Source organism: Pan paniscus, chromosome 17 (assembly GCF_029289425.2).
Source record: "Pan paniscus chromosome 17, NHGRI_mPanPan1-v2.0_pri, whole genome shotgun sequence".
NCBI lineage: Eukaryota > Metazoa > Chordata > Mammalia > Primates > Hominidae > Pan > Pan paniscus.
This window is the reverse complement of record NC_073266.2, coordinates 52,991,481-53,019,074: the sequence shown is the minus strand read 5'-3', so window position 1 is coordinate 53,019,074 and position 27,594 is coordinate 52,991,481. Positions and strand designations below refer to the sequence as shown.

At 37.7% G+C, this 27,594-nt stretch overlaps 1 protein-coding gene across 4 annotated transcripts in view; it reads right to left on the bottom strand.

Moving 5' to 3' along the window:
* GALNT1 (polypeptide N-acetylgalactosaminyltransferase 1) overlaps nucleotides 1-27,594 on the bottom strand; it is a 130,890-nt gene that overhangs the window by 80,839 nt on the left and 22,457 nt on the right. Inside the window, exon 1 of one of the 4 annotated variants that reach the window (XM_057300383.2) lies at nucleotides 9,259-9,274. The exons of 2 other annotated variants lie outside the window; for them this stretch is intronic. The gene's annotated coding sequence lies outside the window, so the exon portion shown is untranslated. Of the gene's footprint in view, nucleotides 1-3,272; nucleotides 3,328-9,258; nucleotides 9,275-27,594 lie in introns of those variants that run through there. One more of the 4 variants, XM_063597244.1, reaches the window with a different exon arrangement.

Sequence of the window (27,594 nt, the reverse complement as noted above, 5' to 3'; positions counted from 1 at the left end):
TTGATTTTTTTGAAGGGTTTTTTGTGTCTCTATCTCCTTTAGTTCTGCTCTGATCTTAGTTATTTCTTGACTTCTGCTAGCTTTTGAATGTGTTTGCTCTTGCTTCTCTAGTTCTTTTAATTGTGATGTTAGGGTGTCAATTTGGATCTTTCCTGCCTTCTCTTGTGGGCATTTAGTGCTATAAATTTCCCTCTACACACTGCTTTAAATGTGTCCCAGAGATTCTGGTATGTCGTGTCTTTGTTCTCATTGGTTTCAAAGAACATCTTTATTTCTGCCTTCATTTCATTATGTACCCAGTAGTCAATCAGAAGCAGGTTGTTCAGTTTCCATGTAGTTGGGTGATTTTGAGTGAGTTTCTTAATCCTGAGTTCTAGTTTGGTTGCACTGTGGTCTGAGAGACAGTTTGTTGTAATTTCTGTTCTTTTACATTTGCTGAGGAGTGCTTTACTTCCAACTATGTGATCAGTTTTGGAGTAATTGCGGTGTGGTGCTGAGAAGAATGTATATTCTGTTGATTTGAGGTGGAGAGTTTTGTAGATGTCTATTAGGTCCACTTGGTGCAGAGCTGAGTTCAATTCCTGGATATCCTTGTTAACTTTCTGTCTCATTGACCTGTCTAATGTTGACAGTGGGGTGTTAAAGTCTCCCATTATTATTTTGTGGGAGTCTAAGTCTCTTTGTAGGTCTCTAAGGACTTGCTTTATGAATCTGGGTGCTCCTGTATTGGGTGCCTATATATTTAAGATAGCTCTTCTTGTTGAATTGATCCCTTTACCATTATGTAATGGCCTTCTTTGTCTCTTTTGATCTTTGTTGGTTTAAAGTCTGACTTATCAGAAACTAGGATTGCAACCCCTGCCTTTTTTTGTTTTCCATTTGCTTGGTGGATCTTCCTCCATCCCTGTATTTTGAGCCCATGTGTGTCTCTGCACGAGATGGGTTTCCTGAATACAACACACTGATGGGTCTTGACTCTTTATCCAATTTGCCAGTCTGTGTCTTTTAATTTAGCCCATTTACATTTAAGGTTAATATTGTTATGTGTGAATTTGATCCTGTCATTATGATGTCAGCTGGTATTTTGCTAGTTAGTTGATGCAGTTTCTTCCTAGCATTGATGGTCTTTACAATTTGGCATGTTTTTGCAGTGGCTGGTACCAGTTCTTCCTTTCCATGTTTAGTGTTTCCTTTAGGAGCTCTTGTAGGGCAGGCCTGGTGGTGACAAAATCTCTCAGCATTTGCTTGTCTGTAAAGGATTTTATTTCTCCTTCACTGTGAAGCTTAGTTTGGCTGGATATGAAATTCTGGGTTGAAAATTCTTTTCTTTAAGAATGTTGAATATTGGCCCCCACTCTCTTCTGGCTTGTAGAGTTTCTGCTGAGAGATCAGCTGTTAGTCTGATGGGATTCCCTTTGTGGGTAACCCGACCTTTCTCTCTGGCTGCCCTTAATATTTTTTCCTTCATTTTGACTTTGGTGAATCTGACAATTATGTGTCTTGGAATTGCTCTTCTCGAGGAGTATCTTTGTGGCGTTCTCTGTATTTCCTGAATCTGAATGTTGGCCTGCCTTGCTTGGTTGGGGAAGTTCTCCTGGATAATATCCTGCAGAGTGTTTTCCAACTTGGTTCCATTCTCCCCGTCACTTTCAGGTACACCAATCAGATGTAGATTTTGTCTTTTCACATAGTCCCATATTTCTTGGAGGCTTTGTTCATTTCTTTTTATTCTTTTTTCTCCAAACTTCTCTTCTCACTTCATTTCATTCATTTGATCTTCCATCACTGATACCCTTTCTTCCAGTTGATCCAATCGGCTACTGAAGCTTGTGCATTCGTCATGTAGTTCTCGTGCTGTGGTTTTCAGCTCCACCAGGTCCTTTAAGGACTTCTCTGCATTGGTTATTCTACTTAGCCATTTGTCTAATCTTTTTTCAAGGTTTTTAACTTCTTTGCGTTGGGTTCAAACTTCCTCCTTTAGCTCGGAAAAGTTTGATCGTCTGCAGCCTTCTTCTCTCAACTCGTCAAAGTCATTCTCTGTCCAGCTTTGCTCCGTTGCTGGTGAGGAGCTGCGTTCCCTTGGAGGAGGAGAGGTGCTCTGATTTTGAGAATTTTCAGTTTTTCTGCTCTGTTTTTTCCCAATATTTGTGGTTTTATCTACCTTTGGTCTTTGATGATGGTGATGTACAGATGGGGTTCTGGTGTGGTTGTCCTTTCTGTTTGTTAGTTTTCCTTCTAACAGTCAGGACCCTCAGCTGCAGGTCTCTTGGAGTTTGCTGGAGGTCCACTCCAGACCGTTTGCCTGGGTATCAGTAGCGGAGGCTGCAGAACAGCGAATACTGGTCAACAGCAAATGTTGCTGCCTGATCGTTCCTCTGGAAGTTTCAGCTCAGAGGGGTACCCGGCCGTGTGAAGTGTCAGTCTGCCCCTACTGGGGAGTGCCTCCCAGTTAGGCTACTTGGGGGTCAGGGACCCACTTGAGGAGGCAGTCTGTCCATTCTCAGATCTCAAACTCCATGCTGGGAGAACCACTACTCTCTTCCAAGCTGTCAGACAGGGACATTTAAGTCCGCAGAGGTTTCTGCTGCCTTTTGTTCGGCTATGCCCTGCCCCCAGAGGTGGAGACTACAGAGGCAGCAGGCCTCCTTGAGCTGCAGTGGGTTCCACCCAGTTCGAGCTTCCCGGCCACTTTGTTTACCTACTCAAGCCTCAGCAATGGCGGGTGCCCCTCCCCCAGCCTCACTGCCACATTGCAGTTCAATCTCAGACTGCTATGCTAGCAATGAGCGAGGCTCCGTGGGCGTAGGACCCTCCGAGCCATGCACGGGATATAATCTCCTGGTGTGCCGTTTGCTAAGACCGTCAGAAAAGCGCAGTATTAGGGTGGGAGTGACCCGATGTTCCAGGTGCCGTTTGTCCCTCCTTCCCTTGGCTAGGAAAGGGAATTCCCTGACCCCTTGTGCTTCCCGAGTGAGGTGATGCCTCGCCCTGCTTCAGCTCATGCTCGGTGTGCTGCACCCACTGTCCTGCACCCACTGTCCGACAATCCCCAGTGAGATGAACCCAGTACCTCAGTTGGAAATGCAAAAATCACCCGTCTTCTGTGTCGCTCACGCTGGGAGCTGTAGACTGGAGCTGTTCCTATTCGGCCATCTTGGAACCGCCCCCCCAATCAACATAATTTTTAAAACCTAAGAAGCTAGCTGTAAGATCAAACCCCAATGTAAGAGAAGTAGAGCCCTAAAGTCATTCACTCCCAACTATCAACTTACCCCAAAGTGGTTTTTCAAATGAATTCATATCCCAAATCCACATGTCCCACATCTCCTGTTGAAAAATGAATGTCCTAAAATCAGTTTATTTTAGAATAACTCTATTCTCCCCACTTAGTCAGCCACCCTCTTCCACTTAACTGTAGGCAGCTACCTACCACCTGAGTGCCAGGATCATGCCTTATTCAGCTTCTTCCCCAATACTGAGCACAGTACGTGGCACAAAATGTGTTCCGTTAATGTCTATTACATGAATTAGTGAGTTAATAAACTATTACTGAGATCCAATGCCAAGCTCAGTGGAAATACAAAATTATCTCTCTCCCTCTTAGGAAACTGTGAGGATCTTAACTTTCCAGGTGGGAAGGCCAAAGACACCTACACAGCACTGTGGGAGACACTGTTTGTTCCTTATCGCACCTTGACATTTTTCATTGCATTTGACCTCCAACTGAATTCAAGTGACCATTCTCTGCTAGGCCACCTATTCCTGATTGGTCCAAGCCAACCACGGTCATTCTATTCCTCTAGCTAATACAAGTGACCAAATCCTGACTAATGGTACCGAAAGGGAGGTCTGCTGGGAAGCATTCAGAAAGAGTTATATCCCTCATAGAGATGTTGAAGGAGAAACTACACTTTTCCATCTTTGGCTATTGTTGGAGAGTACAGAAGTAGTGTATGCTTAGAAGTAATGTAACCACCTTGAGGCCATGGGGGAAGCCATCATCAACATGCCATCAATGACATGCTGAGGATAACAAATTGAAAACATGGAGAGCACGCAGGACCCTCATGATTTCATGGAGCCAGACCAACCCTAAGACCAGACCTCCCAATGTCTGAACTTCTTGTTATGCAAGATGATAAAGCCCTCACTGATTTAACTGGGTATTCTGCTACTACAGTGAAAAGCATCCTGATACACCAATCTGCAACCTATAATTATTGATTTATATAGGTATATATCCTGTCAAGAAAAAAATGAAGATACAAAATCAGTGGAGGATCTAAATTAAGGACTCTACTTTTACAGGAGACTGCAAAAAAAGCAGAACTTCAATATAAATTTTAAGAGCTACAAACTAGAACCTAGTATATGACCTGCTCATCTTAGACACGGCGTTATTAGTCTATCACAGAATCACATATCCCTAATTCACTCAAACTTTCTCAAATGTGTGCAAAACACTACACTAAGCAGTCTGATGCACACAAACGTGAAAAATGTTCACTCCCTATCCTCAACGAGCTTGCAGTATAGAAGGAGAGACAACAAAGTGAGTTTGCATGTCATTTCACAATTTAAGTCTTTGCAAAAGATGCTGAGAGTTGTGACGGGCTATAGCGCACAAAAAAGAGAAACTGGTGGGGAGAATGACTAGAGAATTGGTATGAGTTAGGAAAAGGCAAAACAATATCTCAAGTGGACAAAACAGTGTGAGTTAAAATAGGGAGTCAAGAAATTGCAGGGAATGTCTGGGGAACAGCAAACAGAAGAATTAATTGGGAGATAGGAGTAAAGGGGTGTGTTCAGAACAGAGGAAATCTTAACTATCATGCTAAAGAGCCTGAAAAGCAAAGGCCAGGTAAGTTACTAATTTCTTCTCATACTTTAATTTTTAATCACACGAAGATGAATGCCAGATCATTACAACAGAACACTGTGTTGGAGTTTCAGCAAAATACGCATCTTTCTGCCCACTATGAACTCAGACACAGGAAAATACATCGCCTACCAGGGGAGCAGTTTCTGGGAAGTAAAGGATCCAGCAGGAACTTCCTCCAGGCCAGGGGCCCATGTTATTTTCTGGTCATGGAATCCCCCAAATCTCTAAGATTTTCTACATGTTTTTGCTACAACACCAACCTCTCCAATTACCATTCTATTTGTTCTTCCTTTACCATCTTCTGCACAAGAAGTCTTTTTCTCTATCCCTAAGGCAAGTCTTCACTTCAATGAAACCATCTGTTAATCAAGTAACTGTAATGTCCTACCTAGCAACACAAGTCTCTTTCTCAGCTTCATTCTACTTGATATCTTAGCCATCTTAAATTATTTTTAGAATAGGCAGGCTATAAATAAAGCCTCTTCTCTTGGCTCTCAGGGTCATTTCTTGTTCTCCTACTTTTCTGACCATGCTTTGAAGTCTTCTTTATTGGTTCCCTACTCTTCTCCGGATCTGTTCTCAAGACCCCTGACACTATACACATCCTCCCTGGGAATTTCATCAGTGGCACAGCTTCACCCACCGTGTGCCAGTGGCTTCCATATATGTATCTTTTCCCCGGGACTCTTTGGTTAGATTGTAAACATCCCCAGCATGGGAATTATGTTTTTCATACTTGAGCCCTGAAGATGTTATGAAATGTCTGAAGAGAGCAGAAACTAATCTACAAGACAGCATCTCCACCCCTGATGTTATTCTTTATCTTTTCCTAATGCATTACTTTCCACTGTAGCACCAAGTACTAATTTACATCATAATGTATCTTAATTAATTTATTAATTATCTTGTAAGCTCCAAAATGACAGGAACTTTATGTGGCTTAATGTTATTACTACATCATCTGGAACAGTACTTGGCACAAGGTAGAAGAGTTCAATAATTATTTAGTAAATAAATAAAAATGCCAGAAAACGTATCATGTGAGAAGGAAGAAAGACAATTGAAATTAAAGCATTTTAAGGTCATTGTGTTTAGGGATAGGGTAGAAAGATTAATTTTAGCTTTTTAAAGAGCAAATATGTTGAGAATTAAAAGGTAACAACTAATTAAATAAAAACAGAATGTGTAAGTTAAAAATCAAAGTTGAAAAAGGAGGAAATAGAAAATCAATCACTTTAAAATAAAATGAGAAAGGAATTTAAAATAATAGAGAAACCACACCTATAGACAGCACAAAATGGTAGAAATAAATCCCAAATACATCAGTTATTAAAATTAAGACAAAATGACTAAATATATCTAAATTGTCAAACTGGATTTTTTTTAAAAAGTAAAAGCTAAATGCTATTTACGAGACATACACCAAAAACATAAGGATTCAGAAAAGCTGAAAGTGAAAGCATGAGACACTCACACACAGAAAAGTAGAGGAGCTTATTCTAGACTAATCTACTCACAAATAACAGCAGTTACCAGCCTACACTGTGCAGAGTTACTGAAACTCAAGAAGGAAGTCACAATCATATTGGCTTGAAGCATCAAAGGATGAGATTTGGAACTAGCAGGCAACTGGAAAGTGAGGCAGGAAATACTAGAAAAGTGAGAACCCTAAAATATCTATGTAAACTTCACCACCATCTTTAGTTGAACCTTGAATCATATAACACAGGGCAGACTCCAAAGGCTCCAAAGAAAAGGAACATTTAGATAGCTGAAAGAACTGAACAGAGATATCAATGATGTTGCCCAATGCCAGGGAGGCAGAATTTGGAGTTTAAATCTAGCCAGCAAGGAATCAATATTCGTTATGAGAAGAGAGAATTGAGGGTCAAAAAACCATATTATCCACAATATCCAGCATACAATAAAAAATTATGAGACATGAAAATAAACAGAAAAGTTGAGTCAAGAAAATAACCAGTCAATGGATACTGAACAGAAGATGACCCAGACGTGGAAATCAGTTGGCAAGGACTATAACGTACCTACTATAAATATGTTCAAGAAATTAATAATAACTGAACAGAGGAAACTCTTATCAAACAAATTAAAACTATAAAAAAGAACCACACAGAATCATGTAAAACACAAAAATATAAAGTCTGAAATGGGAAATTCACTTGATGGGATTACAGCAGATTATAGACAACAGAATACAGGGTTAGTCAATTTAAAGGGAGATCAAAAGAAATTATCCCATCTGAAAAGGAAAGAAAAATCTTTAATGAACAGAGCCTCAGTGAGCTGTGGTACAGCATAAAATTTAACATATGTGAAATCAGAGTTGCAAAAGGAGAGAACAGAGGAAACAGGATAAAAAAAAAAACATGAAAAAAACCCCTGAAAATGGCCACATTTGGGGAAGAACAAAATTGCAAATTTAAGTCCAGTGAAACCTAAGCAGATAAATACAAAGAAAACCACAACCACAGCACATCTTGTTTAAAACTGTTGAAAACCAAAGATAAAGAGAAAATATTGAAAGCATCCACAGGGAAAAAAAAAATATATGTACAGGGGAAAAAAAAAAGGATGACTTCTCATTACATGTAACAAAGACATTTTCAAGTAAAGAAATGTCAAAACAAATTAAGAAATGCTAAAGGAAGTTCTTCAGGTAAAAGGGAAATGACACCAGATGGAAACTCAGATCTGTCAGAAGGAATGAAGAACACCAGAAATGGTAAATATATGAATAAATATAAAAGCCTGATTTCTTCCCTCTTAACTTCTTAAAAGATGTATAACCAATTAAAACAAAAGTTATAACTCTGTGTTGTACAACTTATTAATATGAAGATGTGATAGATGACAAGATTAGAACAAAGAATGGAGGTGTGGGTAAGAGGAAACAACTTATATATTATATAAAATAGTAAAACTCAGCACTCCTTTACGACACTTAAAACAAAGAACTCATGGAAAACTAGAAATAAGAATTTGGTTAACCTGACAAAAGATATCTGCCCTAAATCTACAGTTAAAAAAACAACTCACTTACTGTTAAAGTTGGGAAAAAGACAAAGATAAATGTCTTCTATTACTTCTTCCTGTCAACAATGTACTAGAGAACCTATCTAGCACAGTACAAGAAGAAGGAAAAAAAAAAAGAGATTTAGAATCAGAAGAAAATGAACAAAAAATAATAGAAAATCCAAGGAAATAAAGACAATTAGAACAAGAACTTTCAGCAGGGTTGCTGGATACAAGATGAACATACAAAATTCAGTTGACGTCTTCTGTACCAATAACAACCAGAAAATTGCTAAGCCAGGTGCTTTGGCTCATGCCTGTAATCCTAACACTTTGGAGGCTGAGGCAAGAGTACTGTTTGAATCCAGGAGTTTGAGACCAGCCTGAGCAACATAGGGAGACCCTGTCTCTACAAAAAATACAAAAGTTAGCCAGTCATGGTGGCATGTGCTTATAGTCCCAGCTACTTGGGAGGTTGAGGTGAGAAAATTGCTTGAGCCTGGGAAGTCGAAGCTGCAGTGAGCTGTGACTATGCCACTGCACTCCAGCCTCTGTGACAGAGTGAGACCCTGTCTCTTAATGAAAAATAATAATAATATTATTTAAAAAAGAAAAAGAAAACTGCTTAGAAAGATCTACAAAAAAATTAAGGAATACTATCTTTATGTGTGGAAGGATTTCTATAGTAAAGAAAAAAATTATCTTTATATTAATCTGTGTACTTACTATAGTTCCAATCAAAATCTCAATATAGTTTTTAAATAGAACTTTAAAAGTAGATCCTAAAATTACATGGAAGAGCAAAGCTAAGAAAGCCATTACAATTTTAAACAACAAGGTCAGAGAACTCTGTTTGCCATATATCAAGATATGGTAACTAATTCAGTGTCATACACAGGCAGACACACATGAAAAGACCAATGAAACAGAAGACAGCCCAGAATCAGACCCACATGAATATGCAAACTTCATATATGACAGAGATGGCACTATAAATCTGTGTGAAAGGGATGGGCTATTCAATAAATGTTCATTCATAAGTAAAAATAAAATTCCTACCTCATACCATACAAAAAAACATTAAAGGCTTAAAGGCATAAATCTCTAACACTCTAAACTATAGGCAACTATTGTCACGTCATTAGATCAGGAAGAATTTCTTAAGCAATATTCAAAAAGCACAAACCACAAAAGAATGAATAATTTCTACTACATAAAAATTAAAATTTTTGATATAACCAAAGACATCATAAGATATGCAAAAGCCCGGGAAGAAATATTCAGATACATACAGATAATGAACAAAAGATTAGTATCAGAATGTATTAAAAACTTCTACAAACCAAAACAAACAACAGACGAATTGCGGTGATTCATGTCTATAATCCCAGCATTGTAGGAGGCCAAGGCAGGAGGATCACTTGAACCCAGAAGTTCAAGACCAGCCTGGGCAACACAGGAAGACCGCATCTCTACAAAAAGCAAAAAGTAAAAAAAAAAAAAAAATTAGCCAGGTGTGTTGACACGCATCTGTAGTCCCAGCTACGTGGGAGGCTGAGGTGGGGGGATCACTTGGGCCTGGAAGCCTGAGGTTGCAGTGAGCTACCTCCAGCCTGGGCAACTACTGCACTCCAGCCTGGGCAACAGAACGAGACCTTGTCTCTAAAAAATAAATAAATAAAACAAACAAACAACAAAAACACACACAATTGAAAAATGGCCAAAGATATGAATGGGCAAATCATAGACAATCATAAACATGGAACATATAAGACAACATAAAAATATGATCAATCTCCGTAGTACTCAGGAAAATGAATCTGACCTCATCAAACTGGCAAAAACACAACTAGTAAGAAATAAGGAAATGGGACACTCACACACTGTTGTTCCAAGTGTAATTTGGCACGGCCACTTTGGAGAGCAATCTGGCAATAAGTATCTCATAAAGCTGAAGAAAGCACTACCCTATCACTCACTAATTTCACTTCTAGGTACAGTCCCTGGAGAAACTCTTACACATGAGTATAAAGAGACATGATTGCAGGATTGTTTATAATGGCAAAAAAAAAAAAGTAACAACCTAAATGTATACATGAACTATACAATAGACTACTATATAGCAGGAAAAACGAATAAACTAGAATTATATGCATCATTATCAGTAAACAATGATGAATGAGACAAAAGTGATTTACAGAATATGTACAATATGTTCCATTAATATACAGCTTTAAAACATATTAAAATAAAACAGACTGCTTATGGACACAAACACTGTAGAGAATAATATGCATGAGGATAATACACCAAATTCTTACTAGTGGTTGTTTCTGAGGAGGGAGGAAGGGAAGGGCTTCAACTATATCAGAAATTATTTTATATAAAAGATCTAAATTATGGCAGACTGCTGGTTGTTCCTTCAATAGTTTCCTCTTCTTTTTTTACAAATCAAACTGCTGTATTACTAAAAGTGGCAATTTACAACTTCTGGCCTGCCTTGAAGATTAGGTTGGCCAATATCAGAAATCAGTGGGTGGGAATATGGGAAAGATTTTTAAAGGGACCAACTTCACAGAGAGAAGGGCCATATTGCCCTCACCCCTCCTTGATTCTGCTGCCTGAAAAACAAACACAATGGATGGAGCTGCAAGGACCTTCTTTGCAACCAGGAGATAACCCTGAGAAGGAAAGTCGTAAGCTAAAGACTGCAACACAGAAAGATAGGAGCTGGGTCTTTGCTGACCACATAGCTGCCATATCCTGAGAGGAAAAAACCTCTATCTTGTTTAAAGCACCTTTTTGTGGGGGAAGAGGGAATACAGGGACCTTTGCGATGCTGCCAAACCTAATGCTAACAAACACAGAAGGAAATCGGTCAAAATAGAAAAATAACACAAGACACAGGGGAGAGGTGGTTTCATGGCTTGTTCTTTATCTTCTGCTAACTGTACTTTTGTATAGGCTTTACATTTTTTATTTAAAAAAAACCTTTTACTTCCTAGACTTTAAACAGAGATTCTCAAATGTTACTCACAAACAACTGTTGGTCCATAGATCAAGTTAAAACGCAAAGACAACATGTATACTCTATGAGGTGGCCCACCAGAGTGGATAAAGAATTCACTAGAAGCTTGCCAACGACACTACTGAGCGCAGACAGTTACTACACTGTTGTCATCAGTACTGCCACTGCCAGTTTGGATAACAAACAAGACTGTATGATCCCACAGTCTCTTGGCGCTGGACTATGGATGAGAAAGACCAAAAACAATTTGCAGACTAAATGGAAATCTCTGTTGTCACTCCCTTTTCCCAATTTTTTTTTTCCATGCATTCCCCAGAGCTCAGTGCCATACTTTTCCTCCTGTATAACTGGATCATCTGTGAGGAGAAAAAGAAGAAAAAAAATCTCAAAGGACAGTAGTACCCTTAGATGAAATTCTTTTTTATATATTTGTAAGCATGAAGGTTCTTTTGAGAATTGCTTTCCTTAATACACTGTCTGATGTTACTAGGTTACTAACTTAAGCGACCTTTTGAGATCTAAAAAGTTTTCAGATTTGCTCAACAGAACAAATAAAAACCAGAACTTGAGTTAGGGGTAGATTTTAGATTTTTGGCCCTAATAATAGCCTGAAATATTTAGTTACCATTGAAAAAACAAAACAAAAAACGTTTTCATATATTAGCATGTTACAGAAAGACAGTGTTCCGGTTAGTCACAAATTCTACCTTACAGATTTATCGCAGGTACCACACACTGCAAAACAACCATATCCTTCCTTTTTTCCTTAACTAATCAGTAATTTGGCATATCGGTTTTTAAGTTGCGTTTTTTCTAACTTGGTTTCTCTCTTACTAGTCTCTCCCTAATGTCATTTAACGTCTCTTAGTTTATAGCGTTAGTGATTGTTTTGCATTCTTGCCTGCTGATTTTCCTGTGAAAAGCTATTCTCTGCCTCCCTCCCTCAATTCGGTCTGCCTGTAGTCTCAGGCTGCTTCTGCATTGCTATCAGTTAAGATTCATTCTAGGGAATGACCTCAAGTGCCTTTTCTTGATACTTGTTTCAGCTCTTTGGAGGGCTGATTATAGGATTTGCTTCCTGCTCTCAGAACAAACAAACAAACAAAAACAGTGCAGTACAATTAAGTTGACATTTTACTTAACAATGTAATAGGAAAGTTAAGTAAATTGTTGGAAAAAAAAACTCTGAAATAAACCTGCTATTTAATTCACATCAATAACTCATACATTTCTTCTGTATTATTTTTTAAAATTCTAATTCTCAAAACTATTCTACTAAACCCTCTGATCACTTGGGTTATCTCTCCTTTTCTTTTAAATACACTAAACAGTTACACATGTTTGTCTTTATTACCCATAATGCAACTAAAAGATAAATTTTTTGCAGATGTCATTTCTCCACTTGAGCTTCAGAGAATTTAAGAATTAAATTCATCCATGAGTAGTCTTTTTCAAACACACATTACAGTCTAGTCTCAAGCTTCCTTCTTGAGACCCTAACCATAAATTCAAGAGGAATAACTAAAATTTTTTAAAGATGTATTTAAACTATTTAAACATACCAAAGAACATATACTTTTTAATGAATACAAGATTATTTTACAGGTTTAGACTACATTTAATGTAAATAATGTTAATTATGAATGAAAATGATGTAAAATTATTTTCCTAATGGTACTGCACATAATGCTATCTCATTGCACAAGAAAAAACAGAGCAGTTAACAGTTTTGCATTTTGCTGTGCTGTTAACTGCAGTAGTGCTCTCTATACATGTTAAGTGCTTGGCTATCAAAAAAAAAAAAAAGAACAGCAAAGCAGTCTTAAAAGATGAAACCTTTATCTGCTAGAGCAAAGTTTATGGTTTCATTATAAAGAACCCTAATCTGAAGAGTTATCAAAAAGAAAAGAAGAAGAGAAAGGGAGAGAAATAATTTTTAAAATAGGTATTGTTTAATTTCTTTTTAAGGAAAGCTTTTTTAAAAAAACTAAATGTGCTATGTTGATCTTGTTTTGAGTATTGAATCTACAAATCAACTTAAAAAGACACTTTAGGGACCACTGAGGAAATATGATTATGAACTGGGTTACAGATGCTACTAAGAAATCACTGTTAATTAGGAATGATAACAGCATTGTGGTCATATTCAAAATGTTCTCATTTTAAAGGATCTATACTGAAGAATGTTAGAGGTAAAATGACATGATGTCTTCCATTGCTTTAAAATACTTGGGCTTAAGAGCAGGGGAGTGAGGTTAGATTGAGACGTGGAACACAAGTGGGAAAGTGTGTTTGCTGAATCTGGAGGATGGATACAGGTTTAAGAGGGCTCGCTTCACTGTTCTTTCTACTTTTATATACGTCAGAATTTCTCGAAATATGATGTTAAAACAAAGAAGTAACTTTTAAACGTGTTTCAGATAGCTAAATGCTAAATTAGGATTTAACATCTTACTTTGGATTTAACATCTTACTTTTTGGCAGGCCAAATACTGCATACACTGGTGTTCTATGAACAAAAGCAAGGCATATAGTAGACATTTGTTCACTTAACAAATTTGTTAACTGCCCTACTATATGCCAAGCATTTTACCAGACCATATGAGAACAAAGATGAGTTAGACAACATCACTGTCCTTAGGGAGGAAATGGTCAATATAAATACCTGTAATAAATGATTCTTGGTGGTGTGAGAGAAGAGTCTAGAGAACAGTAGCCACAGACAGGAAATGGAGGGGGGAGCTGTCTGAATGCCTGCAATGTGCCGCTTGCATTACATTCACCCGTCACTGCTGCTCAAATGGGGAAGGAACTACTCATAAAGTTTTGTTTGTTTTCATACCACACCTCATTCTGGTATAAATGAGTCAGGATCTATGGTTACAGGGTTCCTCAGTGGCTTAGGCATTAGAGAGAGAATTTTATCCTAATAACAACCCTTTCAAGTGGGTTTTATCTTCATTTTCAGCTGAGGAAGCCGAAGAGTCAGAAGTTTGAGGGGTGGACCATCCTAGAGGACTGGAAGGTCTGAGAAGTCACAGAATTTGAAGAGTGGCGCCAATATAAAGGAGGAGAGAGCTCTGAGAAAGGAGTCCGAGACGATGCTAACTGCCACAGAGAAAGATTATGTGACACTGGAGGCTGTTTCTGCCAAGTATTCAGCAAGCTACCACGAATGTGGAGATTAAAACACAACACTAAAACACTAGAAGGTTTTACAACCTGTGCTAAGCAAAAGGAATCAAACATTACTCAAGACTTCAGGTGAGGATATGCAAGCCTTAGTACTTCTCATTAGCCATATGCAATGCAGGTCAGATAAAAAAAATACCCAGTGTCCAAAGCAATAACAGCTATATTTCTTTTAATAGAGATATAAATTAAACAGGAGAATAAAAGCATAACAATTACCAAGCACTTACTGTGTGCTGAGCACTTTGATGGGCACTGTGTAACAATCCTCCCAACAACCCAGTAAACCAGGTACTATTATGCACACCATCTTACAGATAGGAAAACTGACACTTTAAAAAGTTAGGTAATTTGGCCAGCGTCACATAGACTATAAATGTCAAGGCCAGAATTCAAAATTAGTCAGGTCCCAGCAACTATGATGAAACCCACAAACCTGTATCCTTTACCTTGTCTACCTCTGCAATTTACATAAATTAAATCATATTATAATGTATTCTTCTGTTACCTTTTAAATCCAACATTACGTTTTTAAGACTCATCCATATTGATGTAGTTCACTAACTTTGATGTCATAGAGCAAGGGGTGGCAAACTAGTATTTTTGTAAATAAAATTTTATGGGAATGCAGCCACTCTCATTCATTTATGTATGGTTTACAGCTGCTTTTGCACTACAACATCAAAGTTGTTGGCCTTTACAGAGACTGTATGGCCTGCAAAGGCTAAAATACTTACTATCTGGCCCTTTACAGAAAAGTTTGCCAACCTCTGTCATGGAGTAGTGCAGTGGTATACTTGACAATGTCCAACTTTTACAATTTTGTCAATGTAGCTTTAATTTGTATTTCCCTGAAAACAACTGTTTACTGGCTATTCATTTTTCTCCTAAGAAACAGCTCTTGCTTTCTTCTGCCATTAACTGTTTTCACACTTACGTATGTATGCGTACTGACATATGGGTGTGTGCATTACTGATTCTAAAAATCCTTATCCTTTGTATGCAAAATATATTCTACTTGTGTATTTGTGACTAGTCTTTACACTCTCCTTTCCATGTACAAAAAACCCAAGAGATATTAATTTTAGTACAGCCAAATTAATAAATCTTTTCCTTCAACAATTGTGCTTTTGGCTTCCAAAGCCTGAGGTCTAAAATACTCTCTAATATTTTATTCTGGAGGCTTAAGTTTTGCCTTTCACAATCTAGTCTTTAATCCATCTGAAATTGTTTTTTTTAATACAGTGTTAGGTAAAAACCATTTTTTAAAATGTGGCTAAGAATCCCAACCATTTAAAAAGTATTCCATTTCCTTGATTTGTAACATTAGCTCTGTCATGTATTAGCTTTCCACGTACTTAGAGTTCTGGTTTTTGCCTTAACTTCCTTCCATTATCTATTTGTCTATGCTTGTCCAAATATTATGCCATCTCAATGATTAAAGTTTTACACTATCTTAAAATCTTGTAAGACAAGTACTTGCTTCAGGAATGTCTTAGCCATTCTTGACCCTTTGTATTTCCAAATAAATTTTAGAATTAACTGGTCAAATTCCACAAAAACAAACAAAACCATACCCTGCTGGGTGTTTTTTTTAATGGCAATAAATTCATATATTAAAGACAGATTAATTGATATGTTTATAGGAAACCATCTTTCTATGAACATGGTATGTCGTCACATTTATTTAGGTCTTCTTAATGTCCTTCGATATATTTCTATACCTTTCTATTTAAAGATCTTGCCCTCTCTTTTTCTATTTATTCCTAGGTGGCTTTTTATTTTTTTTACTATTGAGAAATATTTTTATTACATTTATTATTGTATGCTGCTAGTTTAGAGTAATAGAACTGACTTTACCATAATGATCTTCTTGTTAATTGGCATTCCTTGCAGATTCTGGATGTTAGTCCTTAAATTTTACTATATCAATCATATATTCGCAACTTAATAAACTCCTGAATTTTCTATGAAGGTACTTATATTCACTCTAAGGAATGACCATTCTGTTCATTCCTCATAGCCCTGTAGCTCTTTGTTGCTTTACTGCACTAACTCATATCTCCAGTGCAATCGTGAAGAGGCAGGGTAACAGTGGGCATCTTTATATCGCTGCTGTTTTTCAAAGGAATACCATTAATGCTTCTCTATCAAATACTATGTTTGCTGTAGGTTTTTCACAGATGCCCTTTGTCAGGTTACAGAATTTCCCTACTGTTCTTAGTTTGTTATGAGTTTTTACCATAAAAGAGAGATGAATTTTAATAAATTATTTTTCTGTATATTTTAGGATGATATGGTTTTTTTAACTTTAAACTGCTTGTGTCGATAATTACATTAATAGTCCTTCTAATGCAGAACCAAGCTCGCCTTCCTGGAATAAACCCTTTGTTCAATATCCAGTATTTCCTTTATACATTGCTGAATTCAACTTGCCTAATTATTTTTGATAGTCTTTTGCTCTTTAGCCGTATTTTTTTTTTTTTGAGACGGAGTCTCGCTCTGTCGCCCAGGCTGGAGTGCAGTGGCGCGATCTCGGCTCACTGCAAGCTCCGCCTCCCGGGTTCACGCCATTCTCCTGCCTCAGCCTCCCGAGTAGCTGGGACTACAGGCGCCCGCTACCACGCCCTTTAGCCGTATTTTTATACTCTCTAAACATATTAAGCATTTATCTTATATTCCATATCTGACAACTACAATATCTGCAATGTTTGAATGCCTGATTACATGGTCTTCTTGCTCTGCTGATTAACTCATGGTTTATATAAAGTGTTTTTGGTTTTTTAAATTGTGAATGCATTTCTAGGAAGAAACTTTACCTGTGTCAATTCTCTGAGCCCTGTGTTCCTGTATTTCTCCAGTGAGGATTTCATTTGATTCTCAGTCCTGAGACCTGAGACTACTTTTCACTAAATTCTTGGCTTGGTTGTTTTTTTTTTTTTTTCCCCACCATTAAGGTAGTATGAACTTCAACCCCAAATCCAGTTAGAGTGGAACTGCAGTTATAATTTTTCGGGGAAGGTTATTTTACCCTTCCAGTGAAAAGCTGAAACAGGCAACTTTGTTCCTATTCTCCCTACCCTATACTTTTCCAACCACTGAGGGATAGGTTTTTTGCTTTTTCCTAGTTTACCCACTGACAGCTTTCAGGGAGCTTCAGCTTTACACAAAAGTCTCTGGATCTTACTTAGCAACTGCTTGATCCCTAGACACCGTCTGGTACCCTATGGCCACCCTGCAAAAGCCAAAGTTCTGGGTTTTGAAGGACTTACAAATACCAGAACCCTCAGCACGGGAGCCAGTATCACTACTAACTTACCTCCCTGGATTCAAGATTTCTTGTTCTGGGCCTCTGGAAAGTTTCCTTACTTCTTGTCAGCTCAACGATGCATTTAAAAGATATTTTGAATATTAAGTCCAGTATTTTTAACATTTCATAATGTGGGACCTTTTTTTTAACCTCTACTCTGCCACGCTGCCAGAAACAGAAGCCTCTTAAAGTTTTGAATAGTCTGCTATTTTTCCCCAAAAGAAATGTACATCCACTTCTAGAAGCCAAAGGAAAAACAATTCATTGAATTAACAAATATATTCTAGGCACTCAGTACGTATCAGTAAACTAAACAAAGATCAATGCATTCAAAGCACTTCTGTAGGAGCAGAGTAGGAGACAGGAAATAATAAACATAAGTAAACTAGATTATAGCACAGAAGGTATTGCAATGGGAAGAAAGAAAAATTGAGTACTCAGGTAGGGAGGACCATGAGTGCCTGGTAGAGAGGAGCTGCGATCTTAAACAAGGTAGCTATTACTAAAACATTTCTTACTTCCCTATAACATACCACTGATTAATTTTTTTTAAACATAAAATTTTAAGAAACTATGGGTACTTTCCTCCTCTCCTGGTGTGAGGTACGATGGAGAGCTGCCTACAGATTTTTTTTTTTTGAGACAGAGTTTCATTCTTGTTGCCCAGGCTGGAGTGCAATGGTGCGATATCAGCTTACTGCAACCTCCACCTCCTGGGTTCAAGCAATTCTCCTGCCTCAGCCTCTCGAGGAACTGGGATTACAGGCACCTGCCACCACGCCCAGCTAATTTTTTGTATTTTTAGCAAAGACAGAGTTTCATCACGTTGGCCAGGCTGGTCTTTAATGCCTGACATCTGGTGATCCATGCCTTGGCCTCCCAAAGTGCTGGGATTACAGGCGTGAGCACCATGCCCAGCCTAGATAGATAGGTTAATACTACATGACTCCATCTACTTCAAAGAAATTGGGGCACACTTTAATATTAATTGGAAATGCTAAAAAATTTATGATGCTATTTGTTCAAAAAATTAAACAAATATAAAAATAAACACGATAGGCTTAGAGTGAAGCCTTTACTGAAAAAATGGTTAAATTAGCAGAATTATCTTTCACATTTCTAAAGATAATTAGAATTTAATTACTATCACTATTAGGCAGTTCTTTTGAATTTTAAACCTAATCCAGAAGGCAAATTGTCCAATTATATCTCCTTCTATCTTTCATGGAGATGTACCCTATTTTTAACTCATTAAAACAGGTTTTTTCTCTTTTCATAAGAATCATGTGTGAAGTTATTAAATCACATCTTAAAAATATTTAAATCCAAACCTAAGACAGTATTTTGCAGCCTTATAATTATTTTCATTACTTTTCTCTTTATCTCTCAATTTTTCCTTCTCTTAAAATGTAGACAACAAAGCTAGAGCTCATATTTTATATAAACACTGTGATATAATTACATACAATAAATGATGTCTTTTTTAATGATACAGGTAATAAATAATGATGGTAATGAGGACACTTTATATTGCCTGTCAGATAAAACTCCCAAAGGGCAAGGCGTACAAATTTAGAGACAGGATTTTTGTGTAAAAACAGAAGCTTTGTGGGAAACTTTTGTCAGGATCCTTTTTTCAAGACAAAAAAGATTAGAAACAGTTTCACACAGAAACAAAACAGACTGAGTTGAGAATGTTTCCCAAGGCAGTCAAACACTGCATTTATCACAGCAACGTATTACCATTAGCTGGTGGTGGTGCTGCCTAACACAGGGTCCAAGCTCTAGGCAGCCTCTGGCCAGCTGCCATTCCCTCCACTCTCAAGACCATGAGAATTCCTCCTGCATTTGGCACATACAATTAGATTACCAATTCCCAATATTAAACTTCCTCCACATCCTTACTTTTGTCTGATTACGTATTGGACCTTGATTGAATTTTATTTTACATACTCTCAGATGTATAAAGACAGCAAATTGTCTTTTAAAAACCTGAGTTAGATAATATTCGATTACATAAATATTTCTCTAAGGTTGCTGCAAATTATAGCAAATTTTCTTACTGACTTATATAAAATATTAAAAAGCTATTAAATAAAATACCTGAAAGTTAAACTATGGCACAGGGTGGAAAGTCTCTGCAGTATGTTCAACTGCCTCACTTTCTCTCACACAGTATTCCTGCCTTAGAGGTATCAATCCCTTGGCCAATTTAGTAGCTCAGCCAAAAAATGAGAAAAAAAGGGAAAGCATGGCTCCAGGGACCTTCCCCTGCTCCCGAATCCGTATTCCCACCACATATGCACTTTAACCAAAACAGCTCCACCTTTATCTTTTCTATGCATTGGAACTTGTTAGGAGATATTTGAAAATATACTCCTGCTACTAAAAAGTTTGAAAATCATCCACCTACAGCAGCAGTTCTGAAAATGTAGTACAAAGACCCCACCCTATCCAACTCAAGGGGTCATCAAGACCCTTTCAAGGGGTCTGCAAGGTCAAGACTATTTTTATACTATGCCAAGTCACCATTTGCCTGTTTACTGTCATTCCCTCCTAAGCATGTGGCTGAGGTCCAGAGGCTACATGATATGCAATATCAATAGACTGAATGGAAAAAAGAGGGTATGAGAATCCAGCTATGAGAAGCCAGACATTAATGGGATTTACACAAATGTCAGATAATGCCACACTTCTCACTTTTTTTGTTTTGGAAAAGTTATTTTTCATAAAAATGTTTATATTAACATATCACAAGTCTATTATTTTAAATAAATTATTTTTAAATGTCTAGGTTATCTTTAATTTGGTAAATATCAATACATATGAACCCACAAAACAAACTCTTCGGGGTCTTCAGTAATTTCTAAAAGTGTAAAAGGGTTTAGAGAACTACTGGATTGAGAACAATTAACTCACAGAAGAAAATTCAAAATCCATAATAAAAAAAATCCACTTATATTCCCATCACAAACATTTATTAAATGCCAGTTTTATGCTGGGCTCTAGATCTACAGCAATAAACAGGACAGACAAGGTCCCTGCTCTCATGGAACTATAGTAAAGCACTAGGACACAGACAATAAACAAAAAGTGACAGCCAGTAAGGAAACATAAACAAAAAGAGGAGTTGGCTTGTTAGCAAGTGACTGGGTGGCTACTTTATCCTAGGTGATCAGGAACGGCTTCTCTGAGGCAGGGCAATGAGAAGCAGCCTGGAAGAGCAGGGAGCCAGACACAGGAAGATCCTGCAGAAGGGCCTTCTAGGCAGAGGCCTCTGGAACTCTGCCCGTCACAGCTGCGACCACACCCTGGTTCCACTCTGCACCTCTTTCCCATGCCCTGCTCTTCATTCACATCCAACCACTCCCAGCTGCCCAATTATGTCATGCTTTCTCTGGCTTCCATGTCTGCACAGGTGTTGCTTTCTCTGTCTAAAATGGCCTCACAAATTATATAGCTGTTCTATTCCTTGAAATTTGAACACTCTGTGATCCATAAAAGTGTATCTTCATGGTTCCACGCATAATAAAAATTAAAAAATTGAAATGATCTGTGTTCCATTCATTTCAAAAAATGACTTTCAGAACTATTTTCCACCTCGATCTAAAAGGATCAAATGTATACTGAAGAACAACCAAATCCTAGGGATTAACTTCATTTTTAAATAGTAAAAACATTAATTATTATTTGGGATGTCAGTGTTAAAACCTATGTCTTCAATGTAAAGAATCTAAGGGTATTAATACTAAGCAAAGAGTAGGCAGTTGATTACAATCAATATTTTTTAAAAATCCACTCTGTCTCCTGGTCACTGTTTTCTCCCAAATGCTTCTGATGAAATGTTGTGCCCATCCTCCATTAAAAAATAATTATCTTATAGGAAAACTTCCTTTTCTTGGACTGTCCAACATCTATGATGCCAAGACAGTGAAGAATTAAAACACAAAATTTAGAGCTACAATTAATCTAAGTAAACTATCATGCATAGCAGTGCTTTCAATTCCTACATTTAACACATACTATGACAGCACACACAGAAGAGGCTCAAGGGCAGCAAGGCGCTCCAGGCAAAATTATCCAAGAGCAAACACCATCTCAAACAAGAGGTCTGAAAAGCCAAGCTATTTCCATATCCCAAGAGATGGGCTGCAGGAACAATGCTCTATTAATCATGTTATTCCATATATTCTGCATAAAATGACAGAGATTTAACTCACCTGAATTTTTTTTGTATTAAAATTCCATTTCAATCAAAGCTTAGCATAGCTATCCTCTAAAGTACCACTAATATCAATCAAAGACCAACTTTCTAAAGACAAAGGCAGAAAAAAAGTAAAGAGGGATAAGATTTAAAGTAAAACACACCACCAGTGGCAAGCTAGGTCAATAAACACAGACTGCTATTTAAAAAATGCCAAAAGAAATCTTAGTCTGACAAAACTGGGTAACTGGACTTCTGGAAAACTGGGTTTGTAATGAGAAGAGTTTTCTATAACATAAAGCATTATACATATGTGATTGCTCTTTACTGTGGTAGGTTTAGGGATTTGTTTAGAGAAAGCTTTTACTCTGTTCACTAATAAGGAAGAACTGGAAAACTCTTGTAAGAAAGAACACCTGCATTTGGACTTACAGTGCCCCTATGATGGCTAGTGCTTAGTTATTTCCTGTGTCTTGAAGAAATAAGAGAGCTGGAAGATGCAGAAAACTAGTCCTTCTTTTCTGTCATTCTAGTAGTATATGTATACTTTATACCTTGAATGTTGATCTTTATTACTACATTTATCATACTATATTATTTTTACTTATTCAGTTGCCTCTGCCAAACTGTGAGCTCCTTGAGGGAAAAGATCACATATTTCATTTTCGTGTCTTTCTTTTGTGTCTACAATGCCTAGTACCACACCTAGAGTACATAATAGACACTAAGGTTTATTAAATGAAGAAACAAAGTGAATCTTTGTTTAGTTTGGCTGAAACAATCAGTACAGCAGAAACCCAGGTACAAATTAGGCATTAAATCAAACAAGAAGATTCTGAGTGGTGTTTTACACTCTTTTCACACCAAGGCACAGAGGTGGCCTCAAGCAACAGGGAGTTTACTTTTAAGATACAGGAAGCATGGGAGAAATAAAACTACCTCTATTTATAAATTACATGGTTATTTATTGGCAAAATTCTTAGAAATCTAAAAAAACATTAAATTTAATAAGCATGCAAAGTAAAAGATCAACATAATCTAATCAATTGCATTTCTACAGATTAGCAGCAAACAATTAGAAATGTAAGTTAAAACATCCTTTTATAATAGCAGAAACCCCACAAAATTTTAGGAATAAACTTAGCAGTAAGACAACTTCATTGAAAAACAAAAAATATTACTGAGAAAAATTTTAAAATATCTAACTAACTAGAGAGGGATCTAAGAAATAGCTATTAGATGATTTGATATTGTTAAAATATAAAAATTGCTGTATAGATTCAAGGTAATTCCCCCAAATCCCTATTTTTAAAATAAAAATTGGCAGTTACCCTAAATTTATATCAAAAAAATTTTAAAACATATATGAAGCACACTGCAAGACATCCCCCAATATTCATGTCCCTTTCAGCAGTTACAGAACCCCCAGTTTTTGCTAGGTACATGGACCACTAGAATAAAGATATATTTCCAAGTTACCCTTGGAGTGACTAGTTGCAGGTTCTAGTTGATATATGAGAGGAAGCCTTGAGTGTAACTTCACACAGGTGTCTAAAAAGGACTGTAGCATGACCGTTCTTTCACCCTTCCTCCATCCTACTGCGTGGAATGCGAATATGATAGTTGAAGTTTCATTTGAGACCATGAGGATGAAGACCAGCCCCTGAGTCAGCAAATACGAAAGTTAGAACAACTAAGATCCCAGAAAACCATGGAGCCACCATACCAGCCCCCAGCCTCATACATGAGCTGTATAAGTCCAGATTTAGACATGAGAGAGAAGTACCTCTTCCTTGCTTCAGTTACTCTTACACTAAGCCTCTGTATGTAACTAGTACCAACACTCAATCCTATGCTACAGCATGCATGCAAGGAACCCAGGAATCCCAAGCCAAACAGGGCAGAAACAACCATAAAGTAAGGCATCACAGAAGGAAGCAGAAACACAACGGCTCTGGCAGAACATAAGGCCCCACCAAGGACCCCAGCAGAAGGATTAGTGTCTCTCAAGGACTCCGTGAGGACAACACTCCAAGAGCCTCTTCTCTTTTCATCCCCAATCAACTCTGCTCTCTCTTTTTTCTCCACCCTCACTTCCTCTGATTGCCTCAAACTGCCTACGAATGATAATGGCTTTTTTACTCTCCCATGGCACTGTGTTAGACTCAGGGCCTCTGTCTTAGACTGGGAAGTTAAATTCTCAGGAAGAGGGCAGAGTGGCCAGCCTACTTATCTTTTCAAGCCAGGTCATATCACAGCAGGTGCTACTGACCTGGCTGCCTTGAGTCTGGTGCTCACTTCTGAGGGGTACAAAATATGACCAACTAAGAGCACCTTTGAGCAGGAAATGTGGGGGTCAGGCAGTTTCCTCTGGAATGTGATATAAATATGGCCAGTGCTATGACTATGTCTCTCACAGTGGATGGTCACAATCTATAAATCCCAGCCTCCAAAAAAAAAAAACCACACACACACACACAAAACATCAACAAAGAGATCTGATCTGGAATCCCAAACCCCACTTGAAACATCCAAGAGTCTGACCTGGTATTTTACCCATGTCACAACTGAAATCAAAATCCTACTTTAAAAAGGAAGAGGAACAGTGAAGGGCAAGGTCTTCCTATGAGAAGTAAAGAAGCCACAACTATTCTGCCCCTTCTCTGGTATGCTGACTGTATCACCTTAGAGAAGGGAAAAGTCTGTACCTCCTAGAAAGAATTTGGGATCCAATCTAGAAATTGGTATTCCTTCTCTGAGGACTTTTAATTAACTAGTCTAAAAGTGGCTTTAAAATAACAGCTAAGAAAATAATGAGGGTAACTTTAATACTATTACCTACACTTGTCGCATGAGGGTAAACAATTCTTGAAGCCTTAGCTGTCATACATCAAGTTGAAAGACGGGTGAAATTTTGTATTTCTCACAATACTGTGATAGTCATTAGTGTTGCCTACCAAACATTTCTGGTTCTTTTCACCAATACATGATAAGTTTGCACTTTTCCATCCCCTAGAAATATAGGTTAGTCACGTGACTTGTTTTGGCCAAGTGTGAGCAGAAGTGCCATGACTCACTTCCAGGCTGAAGCTTTATGAGACTGCACACAATTTGCCCTGCTCTCTTTCCTTCCACAATGGTGCTGGCAACAATCAAGACAGAAACTGCTCTTTCAGCTTGGTTCCAGAGGGAGGGTGAGGCAGAACAGAGGCCCCAGTCAATCAGTCACAAGACCAACAAGTTTTGTTGTTTTAAGCCACTGAGGTTTTGGGATAGACTGTTAGCACAGTATAACTTATCCTACCTTGATATGTACAAATATGAATGCCTAAATATTCATAATTGTTTGGCCAAAACTGCTAATATAAAGACTAGTTTTCACAGTGCTATACATTCTTATGATGCTAAAAAGAACAGTACCTTAAACAAACATGCAGGCAACTGAAACACTGAAGCAAGAGATGCCTAGCTTAGGTCTAGAGTTCAGCTGGAAAAAAGTCTCTATTTAGGAGAGTCAAATGCAAGCACTTTAAAGCTACTGATTTTAAGGCTATCAAAATGTTGATAATTACTGAGATTAGATGATGAGTATATGAGGGTTCATTATACTATTCTCTATACTTCTATACATATTAGAAATTTTCCACAATTAAAAAAAGGAAGAAAAAGGGAGGGAGGAAGATCTGAGAGTGTTAAAAAAGGAAGAAAAAGGGAGGAAGGGAGATCTAAGAGTTTTAAAAAATAAAAATACTGCTCGTTTTAAGCACCTGAGAGAAAAAAATTTTTCTTTTTCTTTTTTTTTTTGAGACAGAGTCTGGGCCCAGGCTGGAGTACAGTGGCACAATCTTGGCTCACTGCAACCTCCGCCTCCTCAGTTCAAGCAATTTTCCTGCCTCAGCCTCCTGAATAGCTGAGATTTCAGATGCCCATCATCACACCCAGCTAATTTTTGTATTTTTAGTAGAGACGGGGTTTCACCATGTTGGCCAGGCTGGTCTTGAATTCCAATCCACCTGTCTCGGCCTCCCAAGGTGCTGGGATTACAGGCGTGAGCCACCGTGCCGGGTCAGAAAAAAAGTTTCTAAAACACTGTTAAAAGACTTTGCCAGTGCCATTTACAGAGAAGTTATAGAAACAGAACATCTTGGGGCTACTAGACTATGAAACCATAATAAATACAGTAAAGATCTGAGACGCCTGTTCTGCAAAATCCTCACCTTCTTAACTCCTAATTAAATTTAACCAGATATTTTGCATGGGTTCCAAAATTAAAGAATATCTGAGATGAAAAGTAAATTATAGCTTATTCAGGGCAACATCCTTGTTTTTACTGTTCAGGAAATTTAGGTCTAGTGATATAGGTAGGGAGTGGCAAAGTAGAAACTAAAACCAGGTGGTCCTCTGAGTCCTAATTTACGCAGTTTCTAACATGCCAGATTGAGGGACTAGCCTATTTAGCAATATCTTGGTGTTCAACTTATAAATACCAACATAAAAATCTTGTTATCAAATCAGCAAGCAAAAAACAAACAATCCTATTAAAAGATGGACAAAGGAACATGAACAGACACTTCTCAAAAGAAGACATACACACGGCCAATAAGCATATGAAAAAATGTTCAACATCTCTAATCATTAGAGAAATGCAAATCAAAATCACAGTGAGATATCATCTCACACCAGTCAGAATGACTATTATTAAAAAGTCAAAAAATAACATGCTGGTGCAGCTGCAGGGAAAAGGAAATGCTTATATGCTGGTGGTTGAAATGTAAATGACGTCAGTCACTGTGGAAAGCAGTTTGGAGATCTCTCAAAAAACTTAGAACTACTACTTGACCCAGCAATCCCATTACTGGGTATGTATTCAAAGGAATATAAATCATTCTACCATAAAAAAAACACATGCACGTGTGTGTTTATCACAGCACTACTCACAATAGCAAAGACATGAAATCAATCTAGATGCCCATCATCAGCAGTTGACTGGATAAAGAAAATGTGGTACATATACACCATGGAGTACCATGCAGCCATTTAAAAGAACAAAATCATGTCCTTTGCAACAACATGAATGCAAATAGAGGCCATTTTCCTAAGTGAATTAAAATAGGAACCAAAATACCACATGTTCTCATAAGTGGGAGCGAAACATTGAGTACACATGGACACAAAGAAGGGTAAAAATAGATACTGGGGCCTAGTTGAGGGTGAAGGGTGGGAGGAGGGTGAGGATCGAAAAACTATCTATCAAGTACTATGCTCACTACATGGGTGATGAAAGAATCTGCACACCAAACCCCAATGGCATGCAATATACCCATGTAACAAACCTGCACATGTACCCCCGAACCTAAAAGTTGGAAAGAAAAAAATAAAGAAAAACCCTCTTATTTCCTTACATTCTAATTCTGCATTACTACATCAGTTGGGATCCCTTTAGCTTTAAGAGATCAGAAATTCCACCTCAAACTGCTTAAACACGAGGAAATTTACTGGCTCACATAACTGTTAGTTCCAGGGGAGGGCAAAGTTTAGAGCTGGCTTAATTGTAGAGGGATGGAGCTCCAGGGTCCACCAATGATTGCCACACAGTGGGGAAGAAGAGAAGTCATGATTGGGAGATAATCACATGCCACTACGAGGACAGCCAGGGTTTCCTAATCTATATATAGTCCACAAGTCTTGGGAAGGTAAGGAATTGCCTCATTAACACTTTCAAAACAAATTAATAAATTAACGTGTGTGTGTCACAGATACATGATGCTACCATTTAAAATATGTACAGAGGAAGTGATGTTACCAAAATTGCAGCAATCTGGCTTTACCCTCCTCTGCAGAAAACCAAAAACAAATATTCAGTCCCAAGAATATCACCAGCAATATCCCAGAACTTGAATCTGAGGCTGGTAAGATCTCCAGGGCCACAGAGAAGCGGAAAAACT